Consider the following 12,862-nt stretch of genomic DNA (forward strand, 5'->3'; position numbering starts at 1 on the left):
TAGAGCCAACATCAGCTCAAGTGAAATTGGAGAATGGAACTGCAGGCTCCGGGGGAAGACGCTGGAGGTCAACTGGTCCCACTACTTCATTTGAAGAGAAAGAAACTCCCCCAGAAAGGTTAAGTGACTTGCCCACAGCTATAGGAAAATTTCACGGAAGAACCAGGCCAGAAATTGAGTCTATTGACTGTTATCTAATGCTGTATATTGCCATCTAACCTTCCCTATATTAGCAGGCAGGAAACAAAAATTAGTGGAGCCAGCCTCTATGTCCTATCCATCTCACCATCCCTTAATCTCCAGCATTTTACCAGAGGGAACATTTTACCTTCAACATGGGGAACACACCCTCCCTTTCTAGAGCCTTCCAGTCCTGCAGCCACTGCTTGGGGGATACTGGTACCCAAGTCAGAGGGCAGTCTGGGAAGAGATCAAATTCTGCATCATTGATCCCAGCTAGCAGGGGTGACCCAAGGCCCTATGAGTAAGCACCAGGGACCCCATCTTTGAGCCTAAATAGCCCAAAGTGTAAACTATACCCAGTTCCCTGAGAGAGTCCTTCCCTTACAAACATCAGCAGGTAAAAACAAGTTCCCTCTGACATCTCAGCCCAAGAGCAGAGCCTCCTTCCTGCACCCTGTACAGTTTTTTCTGCTAACAGCTCTGAAGTGGCTAAGTTCCAAACCGTCCACGAGAAACAACTTATGTGTTTAGCCACAGAGCTGATGAGTAGCGAACAAACACCAGACAAGAGTGCACAGGCCTGGTGGAACACAGTTTTACCCTATAAACAGATACTTCTTCAGGGCTCTTTGTCCCCGAGTAATGATGGTGGCGGGGGGGAAGCAGTGAATATCAATTTTCAACCGTTTAAATGTAGTCGGTGTGAATAGTAGGTTCCTGGAGCGTGCCTCCGCCAGAGCTTGCCCTTCAGGAGATGCAATATGGGAAGAAGGCTTTAACCACACAGCACCACAATGCCATTAAAATACTTTGATGATTTATTTATTTATATAGCCCCTATGTGCTATGTAGATGTTAGATATATATATTTGATTCAGATTGTTCAAGTAATCCGTTTGGTTCAGAGACTGAAAACTGGCTTCTGCGAGCCAAATCCAGCCCCTGGATATGTTTCCTTTGTGACTTTAGCTCCTTAAAGGCGATGCAATCACCAATATGGAGGAACAAGGAGATTTCACATAAAAATGCTAGATGTCTGGCTTTCTCTTTAACAAAAGGAGAAAACTGGCGGCACTGCACCCATATTCCGGCGTAGCGGCAGACCTCTGAAATGAGAAGCAATGGTCCTGAGTAGTCGAGTTGCGTTTACACACAGTTCCGTTCCTCAGCTATCAAGCCTCGCCCTGTAGGCAATTGACTTTGTACTCCCAGATCAGCCCAGAAGGCTGTTTCGAGTGGAAATTTCTTTTTTATCGAAAGATGCCAAAAGCATGACCCTTCGCATTTGGAAACTCGCCCGTTCCTTCAGTAAATATTTATTGAGTATTCCTTTGTGCCAAACACAGAGCTAAGTCCTGCCTACACAGCGGGGGATAAAACCGATGTGCTGTCTTCCGCCTCTTAGCGTACACGTTCGTGGTATTTAAGAACTTTCCCCTTCTTCCTCTCTTCCTGGCTCAAAGGCAGCTGAGGTGGAATTGTCTGTTTCTCTCCCTCTCGATGACAAACTCACCTGTCCAGTTATGTAAGTTGGAGGTCATTCTTTCACCCCCAGCAGACATCTCGCACACTGGAAAGTGCCTGGTTTCTAAATAATATAGTAGACAAGATGGATTGTCCAGGCTCCCAGTTTACAGATGATGAAATAGAATTAGGAGACTGAGGCCATCTCATTCATGTTGTCATTTAAGGTACATTTGACAATTCAGTTGGTCACTGGGATGCAGTTGAATCATGCTGCATCACCACTAGGCAGTATCTGTGATGATCTCAGTAAATGAGTAAGGCGTTCTTCAGAATCCAGGAACCAAAAACACTGGAGCATCATGAATACTTACACCACAAGCATCTGACTGAGCAATGGTGGGAGTTGAAGCTTCATCTTTCTCTTTTGCCCTTCCACTTTTTACGTTTCTTTTGCAGGCATCTTTTTTTTTTTTTTTTTTTTAACACTGAGGCTCCGCTGGGTGGATGGAGATGAGTTTCTGCCTGTCATAATATGAATGTATAATGAAGGCAGAACCAAAGACAAGCCCTTTTGTTAAGGAATCCATATCATCAGAGGCCCCAGTTGGCAGCTGATTGTTTTTATTTATTTCTGTAGGTTTTACATGACACCTGGAGACCATTTAAAATGTTACTTGGCGGTGAGAGCTCTGTGTTTAAAAATAACGCTCACCCAGTGCCAAATCACTTTAGAGTCGGGTACAAATATTGAGACAAAAACCCCAGCTGTTATTGCTTTGGCTGCTAATTTGAGGTGTCAAATGAGAGCCCGACTGCTATACGTCAGTGAATAAGGCCCCTTGTGAGGTCATTATGTTTTCTAACAGTTGAGAGTAATGGACTAATCAGTGCAGCATCAGTTGTTTTCATTATATGCCCACACAATGGTTATGAGCCTTAATTTAAACGGTCCTCAGGGAGATGAAGGAAATTGGTATTAGGCAGCACCCAGGATAGTCCAGGAGAGCAGGTACCGTAAGGGAGATGGCTTCCCACCCTCCTCTCTCGTCTCTCTCCCTCCATCTTTCATTCCTCCTGCCACATCTGCCCTCAGAGACTCATTGTCTGCTCCAAACAGGCAAAAGAGGAGCTTTTCTCAAGGAGCAGATCTGGACTCTTGGTTCTTCGTGGTGTTCTGAAAAATCCCAATCAGCCAATCCAACAGTCGGGGTGGCTTTTGGCAACACTTAGACTTGTCGGCCAAGCCTGGACCTTGGAAGGCATTGAGCCACGGTTGCCCTCTCTTCTCTGTAGCCTCTACTACCCTCCTCCTGTCCATGCTGAGCTTTCTCTGTTCCTGGGACCAGAGGAGGGTTGGGTGTTGCTGTGGCTTTGAGCAGCCTTGACAGGGATGCAAACACCTGTGTCCCTGTCACATCGAAGCCAGGCAGGGCTGAGTCTACCACTAACACGTATGATTCACCTCCACCTTTGGACGGCAGGGAAGTTGGACGGCCGATGTCTGCTGAAGGCAATCCTGTAAGAGGCAGATTTGTGTAATGATAAAAAATATAGGATCTGGTGTGACACTTTCCTGGATTTGAATATTGGCTCCACAACTCTACTGTTATGTTATCGGGGCAGAGTTCATTGATCTTTCCAGGGTCCAAAGTGGAAATGACAAGAGTATCTCAGGATTGTTGGAAGAATTAAATGAGATAATGCATGCAATTAGCAAAAACATGATCAATAGCATCAGTATTGTTGTTGTTATTATCACGGGCATCTTTATTGGAAGATCTTGGCAAGCTCACCTCAAAGCAGTAGCCTTTACTAGTCCACCTCATTGGAGGAAAGCAGAGAGCTCATGGGAGAACCTATAACATCAGTTTAGGTTTCTCAAAGGACACGTTATTGTACATTATTCTTCCTGATTTCTGGAATTTCCCAGAGCTTCCAGCCAAATCAGAACAGTGCATAGCTGGGTGAGAAAGGCAAGTTCAGCTTTGATAGGAGGGAAACAGTCAGGGAACTTCATCCAAAAATGACTGAGTCAGTGCAGTTGGGGAGAGACCCTGGGCTGGGAGAGAGGCTTGGGGATGCCTCTCTCAACCTCGGTAGGCCCAGTGGCATTCAGTGTGTGCTCTCCCAGGGCCAAGTCCACAGAGATGCCACCTACACACATTCTAATGGGCCAAGCTAGCCAACAGCTTTCACATTCCCCGGATCCAGGAGCATGTGGAAGGGCCTGGTCATCAGCAGTAGGTACCATGGTTGATTCCTGGTACCATGATGGCTGTCAGTCAACACCCACCAAGCAAGACCAGGACAAGCCAGTCCTGCTTTGACACAGCAAGAGGGAGAGGCAGAAGTGAGCCCTGACAGACCCTCCCTTTGAGGTCTACATGCTACCAGAACCCCTCTGTACTTTCATGCCCCCTTGGCAGCCAGTTAGGTATTTCCCACGGGGTCCAGCCACAGTGTTTGCACTCGTCTGCTCTTTAGGAAATGATTCTGCCTACTTTGGTTGTGCCTGACCCTGTGAATTCAATGTAGGCCTTGTGGGAGGTAGTTATATCTCCTGAGTTTAGAGTGCTGGCCACTGGGCTCCCACATTTGTAAGTACAAGTCAGGGAATCAATCTCTAGACTCACTTTAAAAAGACATCGTTTTGAAATGGCCATGGCTGCTGATGACCCACCAAGAGTCTCCTTCCTGGTGACCCTTAAAGAGGGAACCACCTTATTTATCTAGACTTAAGAAGAAGTCAACCTGCCTTGAGACAGGAGATGAATGGGCCAAGCTACCAAGACGGTCTATCTGACCCAAGGAGTCTGGATCCCCACCTGTGCGGAGGGGAAGAAGAGGGGTTTCCAAGAGCACCCCCGGGAAGCTTGGCACTCTGGGAGACTGCAGTAGCACTTACTGTGGATGCCTGGTTTTGCAATTATGTGATACATGCTCACAGATAATATTGCTGCATTAGAGCCAATTACATAGTGTTATGGACACACAACATGCAGATTACACCCAGAGCCAGGAAAGCACAGCTTGACAAAGCAATGGCCTAATCGGAGGAGACGGAGGGAAATGTCAGCCTTATTAAGGTTGCCAGTGTGGTGTGGCTGCAGCTGGACTTAGCTCCTCCAGATCAAAGATGGTTTTCTTGAGTGATGCAAGGGAGAGCCACACTTTAGCCCTCAGCAGAGATCATTGGGGAGCCAGGGGCAGAAATCAAGTCGGGCCTCTCTAAGAGTGATCACAGCCACCTCCATTGAGGACTGCGTACTACTTAAGAACTTGGGCCTCTCCCTAAACAGGAAGAGACCCAACTCCCTTGTGCTCTCCACACAAGAGGCCTTCCGTCTCAGGGGCAGCCATATGCTGCCCTCCACATTCAGGTCAAGGCTCTGTCCTTAGCCTTTTCCCTAGTTCAGTGGTTCTCCAACTTGAGCTTGCATAAGAATCCTCTCATTCATTGAAACACACAAAGCTGGGCCTACACCAGAGTTGCTGATTCAGTAGGTTGGCCTGATGCATATACTGAAAATATGCATCTTTAACAAGTCCACAGGTGATATTGCAGATCTGGGGACCACACCTGGAGAACCACTGTCCAAGTTCATTCCCTGCCCACCCCAAGGTGGGTTCTCCTGCCCCGTCTCTTGAACAGGGCCTTCTGCTAGGCTCTCATTCCATCACAGCATTACAGGTTCCAGGAGCATTGGGACCCAGCTTCCCAGGTGAGAGCATAGGATGGGAATAAGAAGTGTGGATTCTAGGGTGAGATTGCCTGGTTTTAAATCCCAGCCCTACCACTTGCCACTGGGGCTTTCCTGCCGATGTTTTACAGTCTTTAAGTTTTGAAAGTCGTTGACCTAATCCCCTCTCCTTACCAAGCAGTTATGTGACTCGCCCAGCATATCACAGCTAATCATTGGCAAAGACAGGACCAGAACTGCCCAGTTCTAGAGCAGCCAGTGGGCAGCAAACATGGTTTATAAAAAGCCAGTTAGTAAATATTTTAGGCTTTCTGGCCATATGGTCTCTGTTGCAGCTACTCAGCTGCTGTAATGTGAAAGCAGCCATAGACAGTACATAAACAAATGGGTAAAACTGTATTTACAAAAACAGGCTGCGTTGGATGGGCTTTAGCCTGTAGGCAGTAGTTTGCCAACCCCTGGAACAGACCGGTATGTGTACCACTGCTTCATACATACATTGCGACTAGGAGCCCTTGTCTTGCCTGGGTGCCCCAGTATTTAGCTGAGGAACACAGGGAAACACAAACTTTGTCCAGGTACCAGTGTTCAATTATGTGTGCTATAAGAGCAATAGTAAGTGCACTAATCCCCTAGTGCCCTGGAAAAAAGTTTAATGCCCCCTTTCTAGTGTTCACAAGCAAGAGAGAGTGGGATCCACTGGTAGAAGTAGCATTGTCCACGCAGATGATTTTAATATGGAAAACAGTCCCTTTTCATTAGACATTAATGCTCCAATTATGACAAAACAGAAAAGAGACTAGACAGAATACAGGTTAGTCTCAATAGAAATATAGTATATATAATGGGGTAAGTAGGGGCTTTAAAAGAGAGAAATGGGAGGTAGATGGACTGTCTTTTAAATGCCATGGGGTATCCTTCTCAAACTCTTGCAAAAAATTGCAGAGGAAAGAACACTCCCAAACTCATTCTACAAGGCCACCATCACCCTGATACCAAAAGCAGATAAAGATACTACAAAAAAAGAAAATTACAGACCAGTATCACTGATGAATATAGATGTAAAAACCCTCAACAAAATACAAGCAAACAGAATCCAACAACACATTAAAAGGATCATACAGCATGATCAAGTGGGATTTGTCGCAGGGATGCAAGGATTCTTCAATATATGCAAATCAATCAATGTGATACACCACATTAACAAATTGAAGAAGAAAAAACATATGATCATCTCAATAGATGTAGAAAAAGCTTTTGACAAAATTCAACACCCATTTATGATAAAAACTCTCCAGGAGGTGGGCATTGAGGGAACCTACCTCAACATAATAAAGGCCATATATGACAAACCCACAACAAACATCATTCTCAATGGTGAAAAACTGAAAGCATTTCCTCTAAGATCAGGAATAAGACAAGGATGTCCACTCTCGCCACTATTATTCAACATAGTTTTGGAAGTCCTAGCCACAGCAATCAGAGAAGAAAAAGAAATAAAAGGAATCTAAATTGGAAAAGAAGAAGTAAAACTGTCACTGTTTGCAGATGACATGATACTATACGTAGAGAATCCTAAAGATGCCACCAGAAAACTACTAGAGCTAATCAATGAATTTGGTAAAGCTGCAGGATATAAAACTAATGCACAGAAATCTCTTGCATTCCTATACACTAGCAACAATTAAGGAAACAATCCCATTCACTGTTGCAACAAAAAGAATAAAATACCTAGGAATAAACCTACCTAAGGAGGCAAAAGACCTATATGCAGAAAACTATAAGACACTGATGAAAGAAATCAAAGACGATACAAACAGACGGAGAGATATACCATGTTCTTGGATTGGAATAATCAATATTGTGAAAATGACTGTACTATCCAAAGCAATCTACAGATTCAGGGCAATCACTATCAAATTACCAATGGCATTTTTTATAGAACTAGAACAAAAAATCTTAAAATTTGTATGGAGACACAAAAGACCCCAAATAGCCAAAGCAATCTTGAGAAAGAAAAAAGGAGCTGGAGAAATCAGACTCCCTGACTTCAGACTACACTACAAAGCTACAGTAATCAAGACAATATGGTACTGGCACAAAAACAGGAATACAGATCAATGGAACAGGACAGAAAGCCCAGAGATAAACCCACACACCTATGGTCAACTAATCTATGACAAAGGAGGCAAGGATATACAATGGAGGAAAGACAGTCTCTTCAGTAAGTGGTGCTGGGAAAACTGGACAGCTACGTGTAAAAGAATGAAATTAGAACACTTCCTACCACCATACAAAAATAAACTCAGAATGGATTAAAGACCTAAATGTAAGACTGGACACTATTAAACTCTTAGAGGAAAACATAAGAAGAACACTCTTTGACATAAATCACAGCAAGATCTTTTTTGACCCACCTCCTAGAGTAATGAAAATAAAAACAAAAATAGACAGATGGGACCTAATGAAACTTAAAAGCTTTTGCACAGCAAAGGAAACTACAAACAAGGGGAAAAGACAACCCTCAGAATGGGAGAAAATATTTGCAAACAAATCAATGGACAAAGGACTAATCTCCAAAGTATATAAAAAGCTCATGCAGCTCAATATTAAAAAAAAAACAAACAACCGAATCCAAAAATGGGCAGAAGACCTAAATAGACATTTCTCCAAAGAAGACATACAGATGGCCAAGACGCACATGAAAAGCTGCTCAACATCACTAATTATTAGAGAAATGCAAATCAAAACTACCATGAATTGAGAGTCCGCCTGCCGATGCAGGGGACAGGGGTTCGTGCCCCGGTCCGGGAAGATCCCACATACCGCGGAGTGGCTGGGCCCGTGAGCCATGGCCGCTCAGCCTGCGCGTCCGGAGCCTGTGCTCCGCAACGGGAGAGGCCACAACAGTGAGAGGCCCGCGTACTGCAAAAAAAAAAAAAAAAAAAAAAAAACTACCATGAGGTATCACCTCACACCGGTTAGAATGGCCATCATCAAAAAATCCACAAACAATAAATGCTGGAGAGGATGTGGAGAAAAGGGAACCCTCTTGCACTGTTGGTGGGAATGTAAATTGATGCAGCCACTATGGAGAACAGTATGGAGGTTCCTTAAAAAACTAAAAATAGAACTACCATATGACCCAGCAATCCCACTATTGAGCATATACCCAGAGAAAACCATAATTCAAAAAGAGTCATATACCACAATGTTCACTGCAGCACTATTTACAATAGCCAGGACATGGAAGCAACCTAAATGTCCATCGACAGACAAAGGGATAAAGAAGATGTGATACATATACACACTGGAATACTACTCAGCCATAGAAAGGAGTGAAACTGGGTCATTTGCAGAGACAGGGACGGACCTAGAGCCTGTCATACCGAGTGAAGTAAATTAGAAAGGGAAAAACAAATATCGTATATTAACGCATATATGTGGAATCTAGAAAAATGGTACAGATGAACCAGTTTGCAAGGCGGAAATAGAGACACAGATGTAGAGAACGAATATATGGACACCAAGGGGGGAAAGCGGGGGGTTGGGGGTGGGATGAGTTGGGAGATTAGGGTTGACATATATTCACTAATATGTATAAAATAGATAACTAATAAGAACCTGCTGTACAGCACAGGGAGGTCCACTTCACTTTGCTGTACAGTAGAAACTAACACAACATGGTAAAACAACTATACCCCAATTTTAAAAATAAATAAATAAATAAATCCGATAGGGGGGAAATTGCATTATTTCTAGTTCATACTGAAATGCCTATTCAGTAGCTTGTCATGGTACAAAAAGGGGAGGCCAGGACAGTCTTGAAGTTTCATAGAATTAATGTGACCCTGAACTTGAGCCTGAAACCTGACGGAAAATGCTGAATTAAGAGCACTTACTTGGAGAAAAGCTTCCAACTGGGGCGACTTGGGGTAAAGCATATCTTCTCAATAGGAACAGGGCAGTGAGATTAAAGCTAGATTCTAGAACTAGCAAAACTCTTCCAGGAACTGGAAGTAATAAATAAGGTGAGGTTGATGAGGTCACCGTAGGTTAGGCTTGGGCAGTCATCTAATGGGGGTGGAGGTGGGTCATTGTCAGACCAAACCATTTATTTTTTTCTGTTGATTAATTTTCAAGAAAGTTTCTAGAACAAGAGGCAATGGGAGGCTTGCTGAGTTATTTCCGGCTTTGGGTCCCTGAGTGGAAATGACAGAGAATATCTTTGCTGGAGTAACAAACTTGCCCTGAAAACAGGAGGCAATGATAAAGTTGGGAGAAACTGTGAAAAGAAAGAGTAGTGAGTCCTGAATCCTCTAGGAGCTCATTGCTACCCTGGGTAGGTCTCTTATGTCTTATAGCCTCAAATTGCTCATCTGTAAGACGGGGATAATAATTTCAACCTCAGAGTGCTTCAAGTACCAAATAAGATGAATGTGAAAGTATACTGTAAACCATAAAGGACCAAACAAACACAAGCTACAATAATAATAGTTAATAATTACCGATCACTGCCTATGAGCCAGGCAGTGTGCTAACAAGTGTGCTTTCCATGCCCTGTTTCAAGGGCATGATGGTCAGCTGGATAATGTCCCCCCAAAGATGTTCATGTCCTCATCCCAGGAACTTATGCATCGTACCTTATGTGGCAAAAGGAACTTGGCATATATGGCTAAGAATCCTGAGATGGGGAGGTTATCCTGGATTATCCAGTCAGGCTCTAAGTGTCGTCACACAGGTCCTCTTAAGAGGGAGGCAAGACATCAGAGTGAACAGTAGGAGATATGACAACAGAAGCAAGAGGTTGGAGTGATACAAGGAAGGGGCCACGAGCCAAGAATATGGTGGCCTCTACAAGCCGCAAAAGACAAGGAAATGAATTCTCCTCTTGAGGCCTCCAGAAGAAACACAGTCCCGTGAACCCATTTTAGACTTCTGACCTCCAGACTGTTTGAGAATAAGTTTACGTTGCTTTAAACCACAGAATGTGTGGTAATCTGTTACAGCAGCTTTAGACAACTAAGGCAGGTGTCATTACTGGAGTCAGGCTTGTGTGGATTTAAGTCCTGGTACCACCACTTGCTTCATCCATGATATGGAGGTGATAGAAAGGTGCCTGCCTCATCGGGTGGTTATACAAATGAGATGGCAGGTAGGACCCTCAGCCCAGTGCCTGCCTGGCATAAAATAAGCTCGCAGTCAATGTTGGCAATTATTAGAACCATCTCGTTTCATCACCAGGAAATCTCTGTGAGATCAGTGCTGCTATTTGCCCCATGTTACAGAGGAGGAAACTTAATAAGATTATGAAAACTTACTCATGGTTGCACGGGCCGTAAGTGGCAGAGGCAGAATCTAAACCAGGTCGTTGCCCTTGAGGCCGTGCTCACCCACTCTGCTCTTCTGCATCAGGGTTATGACAGTGACATCTCCGTCAAATGCCAGCTGCTTAGGCTGGGACACAAGAACCAGATAAAGCAGAGTGCTCCCTGCATGGGCAAAAGCCACCAAGATTGGAAATGAAATAAATCTGTGTTTATTAGGGAAAAAGAAACTGTAGCTGCCATGGAGATCAGCATCCAAGAGGTTAGCAACCCTCTGATGTCCCTGGGTCGGGCAGCCCCCACATAGCAAAGCATGAAGGTCTGAATACTGTGTTTAGTCACTTTGGTTCTGGAATAATTGCTATTATCATAAATGTTTTATAGCCCTCATTACGGCTCACATTTAAATATCAGTGTAGTCATACATTAATAAGTCATCGCTGCCGGACGACTGCCAGATGCAGTTACAACCCAAGCCCGGCATATAACTGCACTGTATATTCAGCTAAATGAGGGCTGGCTGTGAACTCGGCCTGATGTTGAGTTGCTGGGTATGTTTGGAAGGAAGCCTCTTTTCTGCAAAGGCTTCTTGCTCTTTGCTTTTGAGAGATAAGGGGGACGCTCAGATTTTGTCTGGTAGTGAGTTAATGACCCTAACTAGGTATCCCCCAGGTGTGGAGCCTAGAACTCTGGGATGGATAGAAGCAGAAATGAAGGCATTGTTTCTGCCCTGGAGGCATTCCTAATCCGCTGGAGAGGGGGTGGGATGGGGAGCATAGCCCTCGCTCCTCGGAAACTCCCTACCAAGGCAGGAGAGCCCGGACCAATGGGAAGGACAGATTCTTCCACCCTGTCTGATGACATGCTCTTAACACTTCCTGGGTGGATGGAGATAGGATGGATTCACACACACACACACACACACACACACACGCACGCACACACACACATACACACTTATGGAAAAGATAAGCCACATGAAACAAAATAGCTATGTAGGTTCCACTTCATAAAATGTCCAGTGTCTGAATTGGTGCATTAGTAAAGTCCCAGAGTGGGCAGAAACAGGCAGTGTAAATTTGGTTCTTTCCTCTCTAGCATACTCTATGGCTAAAATAATGCCAGACACAGGGTAGGTGCAGAAGAAATATGGGGGGGGAGGGAGGAAAAAGTAGTCGGTTCTGTGCCTCTGTGTAAATAGATTTCCTCCTGGCCTTTTTGGCCAAAGGCCTTGAGGAATAGCCTGGGGTGAGGGGTATGTGGTCCCTGGAATCCTGCTGTGACTAGTGTCCCCAGGGGAGAAAGCATCTGTGCAGGGCCCCTTGGGTGGGGTGGGGTGTGTATGGGGGCCACTGTGTGCCAGACAAAGCTCTGTTGGTATTCCCTTGGGGGTTGGGGTTGTGTGAGGGGAACCGGAATGACCAGGACAGGACTGGATCCTCTCCACCAACATCAGTTAAACGGGAGCCTCAATGACTGAGCACATACTGTCTGCTAAGCCTTTTACCAGCCTGTGAGGTAGGAACCATTGCCTTCCTCCTTCTGCCGATGAAGAAGCTGTGGTTAAGAGATGTTGATCATTGGCCCGAGACCACACAACTAGGGCATATAAGACTCAATCTGAACCATGTATGGACCAGGCCTTGGGACTGTAGTAATGCATAAGATAGAAAATGTTAGAGGGTGTTTTAAGAGGAAGATACTGTGTTTACCGAGAGCGAGGGGCAAAAGGAGTCTGTTTAACCAGTGAAGGCTTCCAAAGAAAGGCTCCTTCCTGGGCCAGTGGGACCCCGTGGGAGGGTAAGAGGAGGGGGAGGATGAGAAGAGGGCATCTGATGTGGCCTTGGAGGAGCACAGGAGCAAGTGGCCATCACGAAGGAGCGTACCATGGGCCGTATCCAACTCCTGCTCTTTGAGATGCAAAGTGAGGCAGGTGTGGGTCAGAGAGCTGAGAACTAGATCCAGTCTTGCCGCGAACGGTTGCCTCTGTCTGCATAGTCACTGAAATAACCGACCCAGACGGGCCCTTCTGCTACATAACATTTCCACTTCTGCACATGGTTTCCTTGGCTGCCATGCTTTCCCTGGGCTCCCATAATAGGTCCTTCTAGAAGGGTAAGCCCAGGGCTGTACTTACCTACAGGCTGATTTCATTCTGGTCCATTTATGGGGCTCACATCCCTC

At 45.1% G+C, this 12,862-nt stretch overlaps 1 protein-coding gene across 1 annotated transcript in view; it reads left to right on the plus strand.

Moving 5' to 3' along the window:
- The window catches only part of SLIT3 (slit guidance ligand 3), a 624,276-nt gene that overhangs the window by 458,164 nt on the left and 153,250 nt on the right, over positions 1–12,862 (plus strand). The gene's annotated exons all lie outside the window — the stretch shown is intronic.

Source organism: Mesoplodon bidens (assembly GCF_964165515.1).
Source record: "Mesoplodon bidens genome assembly, chromosome: 4".
In the NCBI taxonomy this organism is placed as follows: Eukaryota; Metazoa; Chordata; class Mammalia; order Artiodactyla; family Ziphiidae; genus Mesoplodon; species Mesoplodon bidens.